General features: G+C 43.8%; 1 long non-coding RNA gene across 8 annotated transcripts in view; it reads right to left on the bottom strand.

Moving 5' to 3' along the window:
• LOC310770310 overlaps positions 1 to 7,557 on the bottom strand; it is a 159,985-nt gene extending 152,428 nt beyond the window's left edge. For 7 of the 8 annotated variants that reach the window (XR_014552048.1, XR_014552049.1, XR_014552050.1 and 4 more), the window contains exons 1-2: positions 7,231 to 7,557; positions 4,543 to 4,608 (exon numbers count right to left, since the gene is read on the bottom strand). This is a non-coding gene — a long non-coding RNA (uncharacterized lncRNA). The remainder of the gene's footprint in view (positions 1 to 4,542; positions 4,609 to 7,230) is intronic. The other variant, XR_014552055.1, reaches the window with a different exon arrangement.
• Positions 7,558 to 18,948: the final 11,391 nt, after the last annotated feature.

Below are 18,948 nucleotides of genomic sequence, written 5' to 3'. Positions count from 1 at the left end.
AACAACATCTGAAGGACCACAAAGTTTCCCAACTTTGTTTTACACAGACCCTGTTCACAAAAAGGAGCCACAGAGGTTGCACCCACATCAGTTAGGATGCTTGAAAAGTTGGAAAGCTCACTCTCTTTTTACCAACTGCCTGTTTCATTCCCCCCCCCCCCCAAAAAAAGAAACCAGCTCCATTTCACCACCTTTGTGGATGGATTTTTAAAACACTCCTACAGATAGAGTTCCACTGCCCTACATCAGATCCCTACAAAAGGCAGCCCCCAAAGACCCCTTTCAGAACTCAAAGATTGCTCTCCCTTCTCCGTCTGAGGTTGCTTCCAAACAGGTGTTTATTGTAGGATCCTCATGCTTGCTTCCCCACCCCCACTCTCCGCAGCATCCACATGATGTCCTTGGCATCAGCCTGCATCCCACCTCCAACTTAATCTGGGTTTATCATTTCTAAGAAGTGAAAATACAATAAAAACCGTTGGCAATGACTTGTTTGTGGAATCTCAACAACCCATTTGCAAATTTAGCCCCAGACTAGAAGGAGGAGACTCTTGAGAGTCCCATGAACTGCAAGAAGATCAAACCTATCCATTCTTAAGGAAATCAGCCCTGAGTGCTCACTAGAAGGACAGATTGTGAAGCTGAGACTCCAATACTTTGGCTACCTCATGAGAAGAGAGGACTCCCTGGAAAAGACCCTGATGTTGGGAAAGATTGAGGGCACATGGAGAAGGGGACGACAGAGGACGAGATGGTTGGACAGTGTTCTCGAAGCTACCAGCATGAGTTTGACCAAACTGCAGGAGGCAGTGGAAGACAGGAGTGCCTGGTGTGCTCTGGTCCATGGGGTCATGAAGAGTCAGACACGACTGAACGACTAAACAACAACAACAAGAAGCCACAATCATAGGCACTCAAGAAGAGCCCTATGGGATCAGGCCAAAGGCCCATCTAGAACCTAATCTTGTTCTTACAGTGGCCAACCAGATGCCTAAGTGAAGTCAGATGCTGCAGCACTCTCCCTACTTGTGATTTCCAGTAATTCCATCTCTACCCCTTTGTTCCTATATTGTCCTTTATAGGAAAAAGGTTCCCCACCTGAACAGAGAGACCTTGATTTCATCAGCTGTAGGGGGAAATATGTCCCTGACTTCCATTCAGAACATTCTCAGTAAAAAACAGGTATCTCCTAGTTACTGTAGGCAACTAGCCACAATCTCTCAAGGGAAAGGATGTGGCTGGCAAGTTTGACCAGTAAGATATTTAAGCCGCCCTTCTGGTTCCATTAACCCTGTCCTCTCCAAACACAGACTCCATAAGAGTTAAGTAGCAAACTCATAATGATAACTTTGTAACATGGGTTGGTCTTCTCCTTTAACTGGGAGAAAATCTTACCCTTTATCATTTATAAACTTTCTCTTTCCCAGTCTAAAATGTGTTGCCTAATTCAGCAAGGATTCCTTTTTTACAGCACAATCATAATGGCAATCTTATAAGTCTCATTGAATTGAATTGGGATTACTCCCAGGTAGGTGGGGTTAGGATTGCAGCCGTAGTCAATTAAAAAGATGTCCATTGGTTAATCTAACTAATCTATCAATTTAGTGCCACATCCCTGCATTTTACCTTCAACCATCATATCATGCGAAGTTCAGCTCCTAATGAATGTAAGTTCAAACATGAATCCAGCTCAGAATCGACATAGTCTACTGGTGGCAAGGACGGCAGCAAACTGTTTCATCACCTTGAGCAACCAGCAGCATTACATATTGCTGTGACATGCTCCCATGCACGCCTGCTTTTTTCATATTCAGATACTGTATATCTGCCATTTGAAAGGCATTATTCAATTCATCATCCCGCTCTACCTCTGCAGCAGTAAAGATACTTTAGGCAAAGGGTGTCCTTTTCTGTTGCTCTATTTGTTGTAAGAACATTGCTGCATTTTCAACGCACCATGCTTTGCTTTGAGCATAAGAAAAACCCAACAGTACAAATAAGAGGAGATCATGTGGAATGCAGCAAGATACTCAAATTCACCCAGGTGTATCGCAAGGCAGCCTTCGGGCTCCACTACCACAAAAAAAAAGACTTTAAAATTCTATCATTTAAAAAGTTGTGTGGTGACGTTTAGCCTTTATATTGTTGTCCAACGTTAACTGGCAAATTACATGATGTGAGTGGCAATGATGTCAGCGGACAGATTTACCACCAAGCTGACATCAGCCATTTTGTGTAGATGGTTGGCTTGCCCACAAACCTCTTGAATGGCAATATCATGTTTTTGACATAACTCTCTACTGTAAATATTTGGGAATATATGGGAGCAAATACAGCACCCTCTGCTTCAAGCTTCCGTTGCACAAGCCAAGTAGTATATTATACTTTGTCCAAACTAAACATTACAAAAAGCACGGCTGCTATTTGCCCCAGAGCAATATAGTGGGTACTCAGCACATCAGATGTTAAAACACAATTCTGTAGTGCAGTGGTCACCAACATTTTCGGGTCCATGGGCACATCTGTAAACCAGAGAAAATCTCATGGGCACTACAAACACCCTGAAACCAAGCACGCACAGTCTTTTGGCTACAATAAAATGCTTCTTTCAAGCTTAATTTCAATGTGGGTGAGGAAGGGACCCTGTGGCCACCAAGGAAAATCTATGTGGACATATGTGCACCTGCATGTGCACACTGGTGACCCCTGAGGCAATGGGCAGTTTTTACTCTGCAGCTTCCTCTCACTTTCCCATATGCAAAATATTCGAATCCCCAAGGTGCCATGGTATGTGTGTGCATCCATCTTCCTTTCTTCTCTACCACTGTGAAGAGCAGGAAGGGACCAATATGGTGAAAGCTAAGACTATGAATTGTGGCAGGGGGGATATTGAGGCTCTGAGCCGTGTAGGGCTTGGGGGGGTGTAATAATTTTTATTAGTTTTCAATTACATTAATCCAATAATAGCCTCATTATAACAATGCCAAATTATAATACAGTTACTAATACCAATCATTCAGATGCCAAATTATATAATTTAGGTGCCCCCCACATGATAGATTTGATGGTTTGATGATTTACTTTATTTCTGTGTTCCAAAATATTATTAATTCCAATTACACTCCAGTCAAAATAACAATCCCTTATACAACAACTGCAATATTAATGGCTTCCATTTATATTGACACATTAAATGATTTATAAAGCTACAAGTGAAGCATTCAAACTATATCCTTGTTCTTACCGTGTGTGGCAATGATTCTGTCCGTGATGATATATCTTGCACCACCTGGAGATTGGGGTGGCATGCAACTAGAGTTTACCACTTAACCTACACCATCTGGCTGGTTCTCCTGCACTTTTGCATTTGCCCAGGGAGTGAGCAGCAGGGAGAAGAGGACAGGCCTCCTGCCCCCCCCCATGGAAAAAGAGCCCCCCATTGCAGTAATCCAACCTAGAGGTTACCAGAGCATAGGCCACAGAAGTTAGGGTATCCCAGGCTAGATAGGGGCATAGCTCAGCCACCAGCCCAAGCTGCCAGAAGGTACTCCAAGGCCACCAAGCGACAGTAATGGCTCCAGGAGCACCCCCAAGCTATGTACATGCTCCTTAAAAGTATAACCCCCTCAAGAACAGGCAGTCTCCCATCCATCTGGTCTAGGGAACCACCCACTAACAGTGCCTTATCTGGATTGAGCTTCAGTTTATTGGCTCTCATCCAGTCCATTACCAAGGCAAGACACCAGTCCACTGCCTCGCCTGCAGATAAAAATGAGAAATAGAGCTGTGTGTCAGCAGCACATTGCTGACAACACACTCCCAAACTCCAGCTGATTCCACTCAGCAGCTTCCTGTAGATATTAAACAACATGGGGGATGGAATTGAACCCTGAGGGACCCCACAGTGAAGACCACATTTTGGCAAAAAACATTCCCCAAGCATCAACAGCTGAAGACAACCATCCAAGGAGGACTGGAACCACTGCAAAGCAGTGCCGCAAAAACTCAACTCAGATAGCCTCTCTAGGAGGATACAGTGGTTGATTGCATTGAAAGCCACTGAGAGGTCAAGGAGGATTAACAGGAACACATTGCCCCTGTCTCTCTCCCAACAGAGATAATCATATAAGGCGACCAGGGCAGTTTCTGTACCAAAGCCAGGCTAAAACCCTAATTGAAATGGATCTAGAAAAGTAGCCTCCTCCAAGAGTGCCAGGATCTGGACAATGACCAGCCACTCAGTGCCCCCCAAAAGGGAAGATAGCAACTGGCCACTAGTTACTTCGGTTTTCAGAATCTAGGGGTGGTTTCTTAAGGAGCGGTCTTATGACTGCCTCCTTCAAACAGGCAGGAATCACCCCCTCTCGTAAAGAGATATGTTTGTAAGGATGCCAAATTTACAAAACATGTTTTAGAGGACAAGCTATGGCAAACATAATGCATCTTAATGGAATTGTGGTGAAATGGATGGCAGCTAGAGAAGGAGTTTCATATTGATAGTCATATTCTTACCATAAGGGGTAGATAAAATATGGTACTCACATTTAGAGGCACTTAGATATGGGTTCTTGGATACAGGTGCTGGACTTTTTTTGTGGTCTTCATTGCCTTTAGGAGGAAATAATGGGTCAAAGTGTCAATGAGAATCATTTGTGCTTTTATTCAGTCTGGAAATGCAATGAAAGGGTAATAATAAAAAGACATTCAGAATTCTCCCTTTTAGAAATATGTAGGCTTGAATGAACAAAGTAACAAATCCCCTTCCTGGAGGTATAACATATTATGCTGAGGAATAAATATCCATGGATCTTACTCTTTCTTTCTCTGTTACTACGATGGATTCATATCCAACCATTTATCGATTTAAGGCTTTACTTAATTTTTATGGCTTCCCACATGAGGAATATCAGTTGACTGCTGAATGGTTTTGGCCGTATATCATGCAATAAGAATGGAACTTAAGTAAGAAAAGCTTACATAGAATTTTCCCCACTTTCTTGCCCGAGCAGCTGTCGATGTTATACTAGCGGGGGAAAATGCTGCAGGCAGGACATGAGCACAGAATTTGTGATCAGAAGTTCCTTCTCCTAGATTAGTTGCTGACCAGAGTTAATGGGCCGCTACTGATCATCACTGTCAGTAAAAGGGCAAATAAGGGGGCAACTCACACTCATCCAAGATGGAAACTCAAGACTGGTCCAGGGCATGATCATCTCACTTATCAGGTTTGTTCACTGTCTACCTATCCATAGGCAAGTGAATGGGAACTGAAGCTGAGTGCCAATGCCCCCTCAAAATTCTCTACCCTGTCTGTGGGCAGAGAAATTTGGGGAGCCATTTCCTCAATTTTCTCCAAGGAATGAGAAATTCTCCAACGATTTCTTGGGAAGTGGGGATTACCATTTACAGTTGGAATAACACATCTTCTTTCTGCTCCCCTAAGTTTTTCTCCCATCACTGCAGGTTGTTTTGCTGGCAGTTTGGCCACCATTTTGTATCTCCGCAATACCTCAGAATTCAAGTGTTGTTACAGAACATTGGGGGAGAGATGGTGCCCACCACAAAAAATGGATTGAGCCAAGGACCTTCTGCATGAAAAGCATGTGCTTGAACATTAAGCTATAGTCGTTCAACATCTGTCTCTTCTATACCAACATCACTTAATGTTAATGTTTTATTCTTATCCCTCCTTGCTCACTCTCTACCTGCTTGCTGGTTACTGTTTTCACCATCCCCTGATCTCACTGAGAAACAAAGCTCTTTGACGGCAAGCACCTCATAGAAGGAGGTTGTGCCATCTCAGGGTCATAGCTTCCCAGATGGAGGAACTTTGCTTACCAGATGGAGGAGGAGAAGAAAGGATGTTAGCCGCTCTGAGCCCAGCTTCGGCTGGGGAGGGCGGGATATAAATAAAAATATTATTATTATTATTATTATTATTATTATTATTATTATTATTATTATTAGAAACAGGGCAGCCAAGAGATCAGAGAGGGACAAGGGTTAAATATCAGTGTTCAATTGATTGATGATGTGCTACAGAGAGTTGTTTCTATAAAAATTAAAAATAGACAAAATAGCTTCCTCTCTGTATTGAATCTGTCTCTAGCCCCCTAAGAGAATAAGTGACACATGTTGACATAAGTAGAAAGCTCAAGGAAGCATATTGTAAAACTTCAATGGGGTGGTTTGAGTGGCAGCTGGAGGAAATAGCCAAGCTGCTGTTCTTGGTTTGCTGCTCAAAGACTACCTTGCATAAGAACTGCATTGCTAGATGAGATGAGACCACTTAGTTCAGTGTTTTGTTTTGGACACAGCAACTAAGCCTGATGTTTGAGGAAAGTATTCAAGCAATTTATCAGGGCATGGCATGGGGGAAGTGGGGATATTTCCTTACTCATTCTATAAAAGCAAACCCCGACTTCCACTCCAATGATTTTCCTAAACCCATACTGCTGCCACCATTTAATATCACTTACAACTTTTGCACCCTTAATTTACCAATAACCCTGTTAGCTGTGGGATAAAACTAGTCACACTCAGTTACTATATTTAACAAAGATATTGGAGTTTACTTATTGCAAGATTATGTACTGCAGAAGCTTATGGTTCCTTTAATATAGTACTGTCTGTCTTTTAATGAGTGCACACTTTGTTAACTTGCTACTTTCATTTTAAATATCAACAGCTTGTTTTAAAACTACAGTGGTACCTCGGGTTAAGAACTTAACTCATTCTGGAGGTCCATTCTTAACCTGAAACTGTTCTTAGCCTGAGGTACCACTTTAGCTAATGGGGCCTCCTGCTGCCACCGTGCTACCCCCGCACAATTTCTGAAGCTGAGTGCCAATGCCCCCTCAACTTTGCTCTCATCCTGAAGCAAAGTTCTTAACCCGAGGTACTATTTCTGGGTTAGCAGGGTCTGTAACCTGAAGCGTCTGTAACATGAAGCGTCTGTAACCCGAGGTACCACTGTACTACAGTATTACTAAACCCAGACAGCTTTGAGGAAGCAGTTACCCTATTCAAACCTTTCTACCTTATTGCCCTTATATTTTCTCTGCCCCAGTTAAGCCTCACCAACACTATAACTGAAGCAAAGCTGTCAACTTTTCCCTTTTCTTGCGAGGAATCCTATTCGGAATAAGGGAATTTCCCTTTAAAAAGAGGGAAAGTTGGTAGCTATGAACTGAGGATTCATGTTGAAACCCCATTCCAACCCCTACTAACCTACTGAAGGTCTGTTTTTGCTGCACTGTTGTGGAATCGTCCTCTGACTCCCCTACCAGACACTAGAGACCAGCGTTCCAAACTGCCTCTCACTTCTTAGCACTGGGGTCAGTTTCTCCCCTCAACTCTGCACTCTAAGCCACCATAAGAACATGTGAGCCTGCTGAATCAAGCCAGTAGCCCATCCAGTCCAACATCATGCCCTCAAGTGGCCATCAACCCACTCTGCCTTTCTCTGGGGGTCTTCTTTCATCTTCCTTAACAATCTTCCTCTGCTGCCTTCTGATTCTGGCTGTCCACCACAAACATCAGCCAACACAGACTGCCCCTGACTGACTAGCACCCACTTCTTCCGACCCCTCCAGCCCAAGCCAATCACACTCACTTACTGAAAATTCTAAACCAGCATCCACCAATCAGGATGTGCGCCTCTTCTATCCTTCATTTGCATACTGAGAGTTCTATGTCTAACCTCTTCCCAGTGACAGTTAAACCAACTTTTACCTGACCAGAAAGAAGACTTCCTCCATCAAACGCATTACAAGGTTCTAATGAGTTCTTTTTTCCCCCTTGCAGTTCTTTGCATGTCCCTTCTAGGACGCATGCTTGTCCTCATACTGAGAAAACCCTTTTCCAAGTAAATCATATTTGAGAGGTCTTTCAGGTGTTGTATCTTCTTCCTCCCCTTTAAAAATAGATCCACGTTGGGATGGTTATTCAGAGCTGGTTCTGTCATTTGGCAAAGCCTTGGGAGGAACTAGTTTATTGTAGTTGAGGATTCTGTCCCATTGCCTGTGTTGGAAGTTAGGTTCAGCTGACAGTGTGGTTGGCTTCAGTACTTGGAAGGAACAGAGCATCATCTTTTCCCTTGGCCCAGGCAGCAAAATGTACTGGGCTGGTGCTGTGCTTATCTGATATTTGCACTTGAACTGGATAATTATGCCCTGTATGAGAAAAACCAATTTTCATTCCAGTATCTCAATTGCAGAAACAGATCACACATCACACATATTTCTGCTCTTTCCTCTCTGCCCACAGACTTTCAAAATGGGTGATTGCCGGGGGGGGGGGGGCATCATGCTGGTATTTCAGCTTTGAAAAGTAGATCTACCTCCTGAACATGCATCCGAATTTCATCCAGATAGCTTGATGTTAAAGGGAAACAAGTAAACAAACAGAGAATGTCAAGCAGGCATGTTAAAAATGAAGGACTCACATTGCTTTAGCAATTATGCAGCGTGAGAATGGTCAGAAATAAAGAAGAGCTCAGGGAAGTTCAAAATCTCACTTGAGAGCTGCCCAAGACAGGACCTGCAATTTTGATTAATGCAAAGGCTTCACGGAGACCAAAAATACTCCTTTAGCATCGAACTGTGATACTTTCTCTCCATTTTCTATCCCGGTCTTATCTCTTCCAAGCCCCCTGTGCTTAAGCAGCAAATGAGGCTGAAGCTTTCTCCAGCTCCTCCTCCTCTTCTCCTCCCCTCCTCATCCTGAATTATCTCAGTCCTACAGCAATGCTAGGAGAAGTTTAAAACAATGATGCATTGTGAAGTGATATTAAGGCTCTTTTTTAAAAAAAAAACCACTATTTGCCACACACTTTTTCTGGACTGTTACACCTTCTCTATGTGCAAATGAAATTCTCTTCCTGGAGAAAGATAGATGAAGTACAGTTTTTAGTGTTCAATCTCAGGTTGCAGTCAGCCCACCTCTCATTGAAATCCACAGCAAAACACACGTGATTTTAATGAAGTAGTATTACACTCCAGGTAGAAACATTACCATCACTCAATTTGGCAAAGTCAGAATACAGGAAGGGAAAGCAAATAATTCAGAGGCCCTCAAATTGAGCGTTTCGGATGATGGCGGGCAATCTGGCTTAGGTTCTGAATCGATCAATTCCACAAACTGGTTGGAACTTGTAATGGGGCGAAAGTATGTTTTTGTTAAGCACTAAGCTTTCTGAAGCAATGTTATGTGTGATTAGCTCTCCTAACCAGACACTGCTGTCAGTTTCTTGGTCATTGATGTGGCCCGTGTAACTATATAACCATCATGATCATATTTATTTCCTATATAATTCACTTGGTAGAATTGCTTCCTCCCATTGTGCTCTCTTGGAGACTTTCCTTTCTCCGCCGTTGCTTGCTACCTTTCAACTAAAAATAAGTCGTTCAGACTGAAAGCGTATGGAAAAATGCAGCATCTCACAGAGGTGCAGCACAGAAGCTGTCATTTGGACAGGATTGATTCCCACCTAGGATTCCTGAGACGTAGTTTTTTAGTCCGTTTTGAAGCTGGCTTCATAGCTTGCAGAAGCATCTCTTTGGGATTCACTGTTAAATTAGAAATTGGGCTCATTATTCATACTCTTTGGCCCAGAGCGAAATAGCCGCTTTAGACATGTCCAAGTGATTAGATATCCTCATGGGGTGTTTGGACTCCTTCCCCCTTTTGAACCGCAGACTCTCATGCTACACCATAACCCTGCATTTGAAAGTTCTCTCCATTTCAAAAGGAGTTTGCAATGTGCCATGGAGGAGGCTGCTGTTTGAGAAACACAAACTCAAAGCCCCTTTAATTAATTTTCCCTTAAACAAATACAGTGGTACCTCTGGTTACAGGCACTTCAGGTTACAGACGTTTCAGGTTACAGACTCCGCTAACCCAGAAATAGTACCTCAGGTTAAGAACTTTGCTTCAGGATGAGAACAGAAATCATGCTCTGGTGGTGTGGCGGCAGCAGGAGGTCCCATTAGCTAAAGTGGTGCTTCAGGTTAAGAACAGTTTCAGGTTAAGAATGGACCTCCAGAACAAATTAAGTTCTTAACCAGAGGTACCACTGTAGAAGTTTCTTCATAATGATCCCCTGACTGGATCAAACCAAAAGAACACCTAACGCAGTATTTGGCCTCACTGGTGGCCAGCCATATCATGTGGAAAGTTCACTGGTTATTCGTGTTGGAATAACCATCCCCTGCCTCTCCCAGCAACCACTTCATCCATTTGTATTACAACAAAACATTACCTGACTTAAAACTCTCTAGACCTGAGGAATGGAGACTAGGAAGACTTAACAGCTGACTGGATTCAATGCCCATTCATGCCACAACGTGGCACAATATATTATCTTGGCTGAAAGTGGGAATGACAGGAGCCGCGAGGAAAGGCTGTAGTTCAATGGTAGAGCAACTGCTTTGTATATACAGAAGGTCACAAGTTCAATCCCAGGCTGGGTGAGATCCCTGCCTGGAACACAGAACAGCTACTGCCAGTCAATGTTAGCCGTACTGAGCTAGATGGGACAATGGTTGAATTCATTATAAGAAAGCTTCCTATATCTGCACACTTAGCCCAACTGAAACCAATCTATTTAACAACACAGTAGGCCTTACTGTCTTTAATGGAACTTACACCCTAGTGGCTGGAGACCCTGGTTTGGGAAACCCTTATTTATGGGGGTCCCTTCCAACTCTATGATTCCATCATTCTATCATTCAAGTGTGTTTGGTATTGCAGTCTGTGTGTGCTTTACTCTGCATTGGATTGCAACCATAGTCTTTCACTTATCTGGAGTACATCAAACTCACAAAGCAGGAATCAGCACTTGATAATCCCTTACAGTAGAGAGTGCACTGTAGTTATTCACATTCAAGGCCTTTACCATGGGTAATGTTTTCTTAGCAGCATGCAAAAAGAACTCTACATGGAATTAACATTTAAATGAAGCTATGCTGTGCTTTGGCCATCTATTATATGTAAACTATATGAAGAAAAGAGTGAGTCTTCTTAAGAGGACTAGGTAACTTGGAAACAGAATTCTTTATAGAGGCAGTGTGTGTCCTCAAGCAAATTGCTTGATCCCATAGCAACTCGAAAAATATTGCAGTGGAATTTCTGATTTCACTGTTCTTACTAATTGCATTTTATATATTGTTGTGTTTCATATTTTGAAAAATGATGTAGTACAGAGTACCCAACTGCAATCCTATGCCTGTCTACTCAGAAACAAGTTAATTTGTGGTGCTTACTCACAGATGAATGTGCGCAGGACTATAGCCTATCAATTCTATGTGTATCTACTCAGAAGTTAAGTCCCCATGAAGTTTGGTGAGATATGGTCCTTTTCAAGTGACCATAGAATTGCAGCATAAGAGTGTGAGCTGGGAACAGGGAAATCTGATTCAAAAGATTTTGAGCCATGAATTCACTAGGTTGCATTAGACAACCATTCTGTCTCAGCATCATCCTTTCCCACATCTATAATACACACAAAATTCTGTCCTACCTTACAAGATAAATGTACGTGTTGCAATTGTTACTGAGATAATGAATGTAAGATGCTTTGAACCATGATTATGCGACTATCTGAAAGCTAAGTGCTGTTACATTCATTGATGCAGTGTCTAAAAAAACTAGACCAAATCTTCCTTAGTGTTTTTCTTCCTTCTTTCTGAGCTCTCAGAAGAGCAAAAGGAAGTTTGAAGTATGCACTGTATCTAAGACCTTATTGAAATACGCCGTTCTCCCCAGTGCCATCCATTTTTCATAAGTATTGTCTAAAATGACCAAGAGCACAACAGCCTATAATTGTTTGCGAGGTCTGAATTGAAATATTAAAGTCTCTTTCTTTAAAAAAAAGATATAAGAAATTATTCTGTATCAATGCCCTAAAGAACAATTAGTGAGCTCTTAAAGAAATATAGACAGCTGACATGAATTTGCTCTGAGGTACTTGCACTGAACAAGAGTAGTGATTAGGTGTCACTTAAACACAGCGTTTGTTAAACATGAGCTAATAAATGTACTCATGTGATTTATGCAAAAACTACAGTGAATACCAGTTTCTCTTACGCTTAAAGCCACAAGAGGGTGTTGCCTCCAGTTCTGATTTCAAAAGAAAAAAAATAGTATGATAAAGAGGTTATTGTGTGTTGTATTTTTTTTTAACTGTTAACTTTTGTGCCATCTTCCCATTTACAGACCAGAATTATAGTCTCTGTATCTCTCTCTCTTGGGACAAGAGTAAATCTGAAGAGATTTTCGTGGGGAAAATTTCTGGGAATTCTGTTTTGCACCACCTCCATTTGGCAAATATTCTCTACCATTTTTGTAGTAGTCACTATCCCTTCCCCTCAATCCCAAAAAGCAATGCTAGGCCTGGGGCATTGTGGGGGATATAAAATGGCAACTCAGTTGCTGCATTGGCAAAGAAAATCTTTGATGTGGGGGGGTTAAGAACCTTACTAAAGGAAAATATCTCCTTCCCAAGAGTATTTAGTGACACTGTACTCCCAATCTCATGGTGTGCAAACAGGGTGAAGAATTTTTGGAGCCCATCTTCACTCAGCTATTATTACTATTTCAGTTTCTTAGCCGCCCTTCCCCATAAGGTCACAGGTTGGGTTCAAACAATTAAAAATACAATATTAATTCAGTTTAAATCAAGTTACCATCACAGCAATAGGCTTGGTCCCAAATATATACATATACACAGATTAGTCAAAGACTAGAGTGCAGCAGAGCATCTTCAGCATATGATATGACAGAAACTAAATAATGATGATGATGATGATGATGATGATGATGATGATGATTTATTTATACCCCGCCCATCTGGCTGGGTTTCCCCAGCCACTCTGGGCGGCTTCCAACAAAATACTAAAATACAATAACCTATTAAACATTAAAAGCTTCCCTAAACAGGGCAGCCTTCACATGTTTTTCTAAAAGTTTGCTAGTGTTAAATGCACTTCTCTGAGGCAGTGGCGAAGCTGCATGGCCCGGAACCGGGGGCAGATAGCAGGCATGGGCGTGGCTGGCACATGTCCCGGGGGTGTGGCACGTTGCCCGCGGGGGCGTCGCGCACATCCCGGGGGTGTGGCACACCACCTGCGGGGGTGTGGTGCCCAACGCGGTGGGGGGTGCGCGTGTGTCCGGGGGGTGGCTGCAATTGTCGCCCCCTCCCTGATGGGGCTGGGGGCAGGGTGCTCCAACCGCCCCCTGCCCCCGTTCCTCTGCCAGCACTCTGAGGCAGAAATATTATAATTTAGAAGCTGCCATAGATAATGCCTTCTCCTGGACTGCCACCCACTAAACATCTGAGGTGGTGAAACTACCAAGAGGGTCCCCTCTGCTGATTTTAGCAATCAAAAGTTTATAGGGAGAGAGACAGTCTTTCAAATATTTGTGGCAAGAGTCATATAAGATTTTAAACACTAATTTTAACACCTTGAATTAGGCCCAGAAATGAACTAGCAAGCAGTGCAGCTGTTTTAAAACAGTGTTTATGTGAGTTATGATTTAAACCCCAGCCAGTAACCTGGCTACTGCATTTTAGATCAGTTGAAGTTTCTGAGTCATCTTCAAGGGCAGCTCCATGTAGAATGCATTACAATAATCCAGTCTGGAAGCTACCAGAGCACATAGGAGCCACTTATTGCAATATCCAGTTAATGGCTTACACTTCCATGTGTGAAAGAGTTAACCTGAGCCCACAGCTCAGGTTGCCTTTCAGCAGCACCTGTTCCCATCCCTCATCTCACTCTCCTTTCTCTTCATGCTTCCTGAAAGAAGGAACCATGAGGCTCCCTGCAAGTGAAGTGAATCTCTCCAAAAGTGAGATTTTACAGCCTGCATCTTTGCTAAGCCAAAGATTGCATGATCCTTTTTGTAAGGAAATCAAGTACATTTGTTTTGAAGTTGTTTGAAGCCTTTGTTCATCTTGGTTTTACTGCCAACAGATGGGTACTTGTTTGCTGTAACAGATTTCTGGAAAATCTGTGAGTAAAACATTCACTTGTTTGCAAAGCTAAGTGTCTGTGATTTATTTTAGCCTAAGTATTTTCATTGGGAACATTTATTTAAAGGTAAATGAGGATAAATGCAAAATCCAACCAAGTTTAAATGTGCCCGGAGCAATCGCCACTGTGTCTAACTCTGCTACAAGAAAGCAAGAAATCTCTCTTCCCAGCCTCTCTCTCCAACACCACTGACATTTAAAAATCACTTAGATCTGTTGTGTGGGGATGTTTTGGGCCTCCAGATATTGCTGAACTACAACTCCCATCACCCCTGATAATTGGCCATGTTTGCTAGGGCCTATGAGAATCGTAGTCTACCAATATCAGGGTTGGAACTATTTTTTCTTGTTTTCTGGAACTGTCTGCCACAGCCAACTCCTAACTTCTTGGATTTTGATCCAGCATTTATTTGTCCTTGTAAAATACCACAGTCTCTGCTTATTACTGCTTCCTAATATTCTCTGTAGGGACGCGGGTGGCGCTGTGGGTTAAACCACAGAGCCTAGGACTTGCCGATCAGAAGGTCGGCGGTTCGAATCCCCGTGACGGGGTGAGCTCCCGTTGCTCGGTCCCTGCTCCTGCCAACCTAGCAGTTCGAAAGCACGTCAAAGTGCAAGTAGATAAATAGGTACCGCTCCGGCGGGAAGGTAAACGGTGTTTCCATGCGCTGCTCTGGTTCACCAGAGCGGCTTAGTCTGTACGCTGGCTCCCTCGGCCAATAAAGTGAGATGAGCACTACAACCCCAGAGTCGGCCACGACTGGACCTAATGGTCAGGGGTCCCTTTACCTTTAATATTCTCTGTAGGCAAACAGATTTCACAAAAATACCTCTCCATCTCTACTGTCTCTAAGAAAAAGGTATCCTGGGAAACCTGTCTGCAAATTCCATTGAAAGGGGAAAGGGAAGCAAAACTAAATTTGGGGAGGGAGAGGGAATTCTTTATTAAGGGTGATGACAAGCTCTTAAAGGGTTTCTATACTAAACCATTATTTAAACAAACTGAAACATTTCTTTAAAATCTAGCTAATTTCAGTGGCAGAGATTCAATAATTCAATTGCATATCGAGGCCCCATGACTACCCTGTTCCCTAAGGTGCAAATAACTAGACAACACATGGCATATTGGTTTTGGGATCAAATAAGGCCACAACTTTATTGGTTACATATGTGAGGTTTGGCCATAGGCATTGTGGTAACTGACACAGCGAGAGAGAAGCTGAAAGGCCCCACAGGCCAGGCACATAAACTTCCCCTGGGCTGCAAGGGCTGCAATTGGTCGGTTGGGCTTGCGCCCAAGGGAATGCCCCCTAACTCCTGCCGCCATTGGCCATTTTGGTGGCACGAAGACAATCCAGCCTGCAATAGGTTGGTTTACCAGGGTGGCCCGGGGCCCACCCACAAAGCCACCTGCCTGATAAGGGGGTGAATAGACTTAACTCTCAAATTAAAATGAATGGGATTTAAACATTCCTGAAACTTAATGAATTGTGCCCTATGGAGGCAGCCATCTTTTACCCTAAGGATGTTCCTGGGAATTATGCTACATCAGAGCTGCAGAACATTTCCTAAGTCCAAGGGCCACATTCATATCCGTGCAGGGCTGACCCATCCATGAGGCAAGGTGAGATAACTGCCTCAGGTGACAGAATCTTCAGGGGCAGCTGATCCCCATGTACATCTTTCTTTGTTTCCTCTTGTTCCTGATACAGTATACCATAGATTTCCCCTCACCCCTTCTTACCTGACGATGAAGGAGACACCACTTTGGGGTCTGCCTCAAGTGCCAAACTATATTGGGCTGACCCTGCTTCTGGGCAACCTTTTGTGGGCTGGAAGAGGTCAGAATCAGAAGTGGACAGAGCAACAAACGTACGTGTTTTTCCCTCTATAAGACACACTTTTTCCCCTCCGAAAAAGTAAGGGGAAATGTTTGTGCATCTCATGAAGTGAATGCAGACTACGCGGCTAGGCCAGAAGCCAGAACAGGGAGAGGAGCGCTGTGCAGTGCTCCGTCTCGCTGTTCTAGCTTCGGGCTTAGCTGCGCAAAGCCTCCACAGGGCAGTGGGGTGCCTTCATCCTGCTGCCCTCTGGAGGCTTCGCGGGCTGTCCCAGAAGCCAGAACAGTGAGATGGAGTGCTCCGTCTTGCTGTTCTGGCTTCTGGGACAGCCCGTGAAGCCTCCGCAGGACACGGGGATGAAGGCTCCCCGTGCCCTGCAGAGGCTTCGCAGGAAGCTAGAACAGCTAGAGTGAGTGCTGCGCAGCACTTCCTCTAGCTATTCTGGCTTTGGGATAGCCCCCCGAAGCCTCCGCAGGGCAGCGGGATGAAGGCTCCCCGCTGCCCTGCGGAGGCTTCGCGCGGCTCTTGCGGGAGATGGGGGAAGGGACAGTGGTCAGCTTACCCACATGCAGCCTCTTCCGGGCAGGGGGAGCCTTCATCCCGCTGCCCAGGAGAGGCTTCAGCGGCTATCCCAGAAGCCAGAACAGCAAGAGGCTATCCCAGAAGCCAGATCCCTCTTGCTGTTCTGGCATCTGGGATTCAGAATATTTTTTTTTCTTGTTTTCCTCCCCCCAAAACTAGGTGCGTCTTATCGTCTGGTGTGTCCTAGAGAGCGAAAAATACGGTACATTTTACCTTTCTCCATAGGCTAGTTTCTACACACAGCCCTATGTACCCCTCTCCTCTATCCATACAAGCAAAAGGCTATGCTGGAGTTCATTTCACCCAGGCAAACCCACTCAAGGAGGATGCAAAACAGGGCCAGTAAACAGTGTGACCTGGAGAGAGGAGGCGTGGCATGAAGGGTTCCAAGGGCCAGAATAAAAGACCTGGAGGGCCGCATTCACACACACACCCCTTTCCCCACCACCTGAGGTTCCCCACCCCTGTGTGACACCATGGGACAATTTTGTTCCCATGGTGTGTTCTGTCCCAATGTAGAATGGGATGCCACTGGGATCCTGAAGCCAAGACCTGAAACAGCAACAAAACATTTCCCCCCCTGGGAAAAACATCCATTACTTCCTCTTCTTTTAAGACACATCCACCCTCTGTCTGACAGTTCTGAGACGCATATGCACACAAAAATTAGTAATCCATATTTCGGCAGCATTTTCTACCCATTCTCCAAAATGCCCCCAAACACTGGGGAAAACAAAATGAGCGCAAAATCTTTCACAAAAGTGTGTTGGGCTCATGGGGGTGGGTAGTCATGTTAAAGGCATCATTGCTCTATCAAGCAATGCATTTCCCATGTTCGTATATGTCAGGCTTTTTTAAAGTCTTTTGTGTGATTTATCTCTCTGTCACCTTTTTCTTATCGCTGTTCTTTCGCTATTCTTGAAACAAGAATGAAAGGATAAAGGAGAAGAGAGGCAGCCAAAGAAAAGGAAAGAGAAAGAGGCAGAAAGACGGCTGCGAAGAAAAGTTTTGTCCCATTAAAAAAAAAATGAAATATCTCATTCAGCCATCACTCTGTCACCATTATCCCTTGTATAATGACTGGCATGTTACCATCTTCATTCAGGAGTGTTTTTAAAAACCATGTTGCGCTGTCAGGAAATAGAGCCTTGCTAAGTCAGGCATGTTAACACTTGCCTTGCTGGTGCGTTGCCACCGCTTTATAAAATATAAATTGGCCATTTCCCGCTCCTCACAAGCTGTTCCCAGTTAAGAACAAAAAAAAGTATTATATCCTTGCTGGGTTGTGTCACTGTGACCAAATCAGACATCTCAGGGAACGGGTGCAGTTGGCACAAGAGTTTTAACTGTGCAAATGCACCCCTGGCCGCTGCAGAGACCAGGCCTAAAACCAGATTGAAATGGATCTAGATCAACCATCTCCTCCAGAAACCCCTGGAACTGACATTCCACCACATGCTCAAGTAACTTAGGCTGAGGGACAGTGCCTGAGGTCACCCAGCAAGCTTCGTGACTGAATCGGGATTCGAACCCTGGTCTCCCAGGTCCTAGTCCAACACTCTAACCACTACACAACACTGGTAGCTGGAGATCTGGATTTGTGACTGAATCCCAACTCAAAATAGCAAGCCAGTGAGCGTCCTTTGAGAAGTGCTTGGCCCTTCTAGCATATCGCAACTATATTTCCGCCTCATATTCTGACCTTCCCATCAAACAAGATGGTGCCAATGGGACTACAGAATTGGAGGAAAGGATTAACCCCCCCTCACCATCTGCTGCGGTCCCAGTCCTCAGAGGCAGGCACAGCAGCAGAAGACAGCACAACCGAACACCAGCCAGGGGCCCAACACTGTCTCCTCGCCATTGTCCCTTCCCCAGCCATGATGTCATTTCCTGGGTCTGTACTTTGGTGAGAGTCATTTTCCCTCTCTCCACTGACTGTGAGGGGTCCTGCCCACCCACTTTTCTACCAACAGTGGACTTAAATAGGGTGAAGGGCAAGAGGACAAGAGAGAGAATCTGAAGCCACCCATTGCCTGTTGTGATGCGTTTCCTTTCGCAAAGGCTCCAATATATTGGTGCCACCATAGAACAGGTTCTGCTGGTCCCACCTCCTCATGAACTTCAGATGGGACTCATATGGAAGTACAACTGATGTTCAGCTATGTTTCTTGTACTATATGGAAAAATGTTCATTTAATATGTGCCAGCCTAATGTATAATTTCCATTTATATTTATGCTTTCTGAATGATAAGACCCAACACTTGGTAAGCAGAGGAAAACTAATACAGAGAAGTGTTCGTTTCGCACTTTATTGAATTGGAATATTAATCATTGTTATCCAATTAGTGAAACTGTTTAACATATTATTCTGCTTTCTTAAAGCATATTTACAGTCACTACTGCTAAATATACTTTGTGAGGTAAGGAACAAACATTGCTGTTTTTAAAATTAGATTGTCAATTACTATGAATCAATATGAAAATTA

Source organism: Podarcis filfolensis (genome assembly GCF_964270895.1).
Source record: "Podarcis filfolensis genome assembly, chromosome: 9".
In the NCBI taxonomy this organism is placed as follows: Eukaryota; Metazoa; Chordata; class Lepidosauria; order Squamata; family Lacertidae; genus Podarcis; species Podarcis filfolensis.
This window is presented reverse-complemented; position numbering and strand designations above follow the sequence as displayed.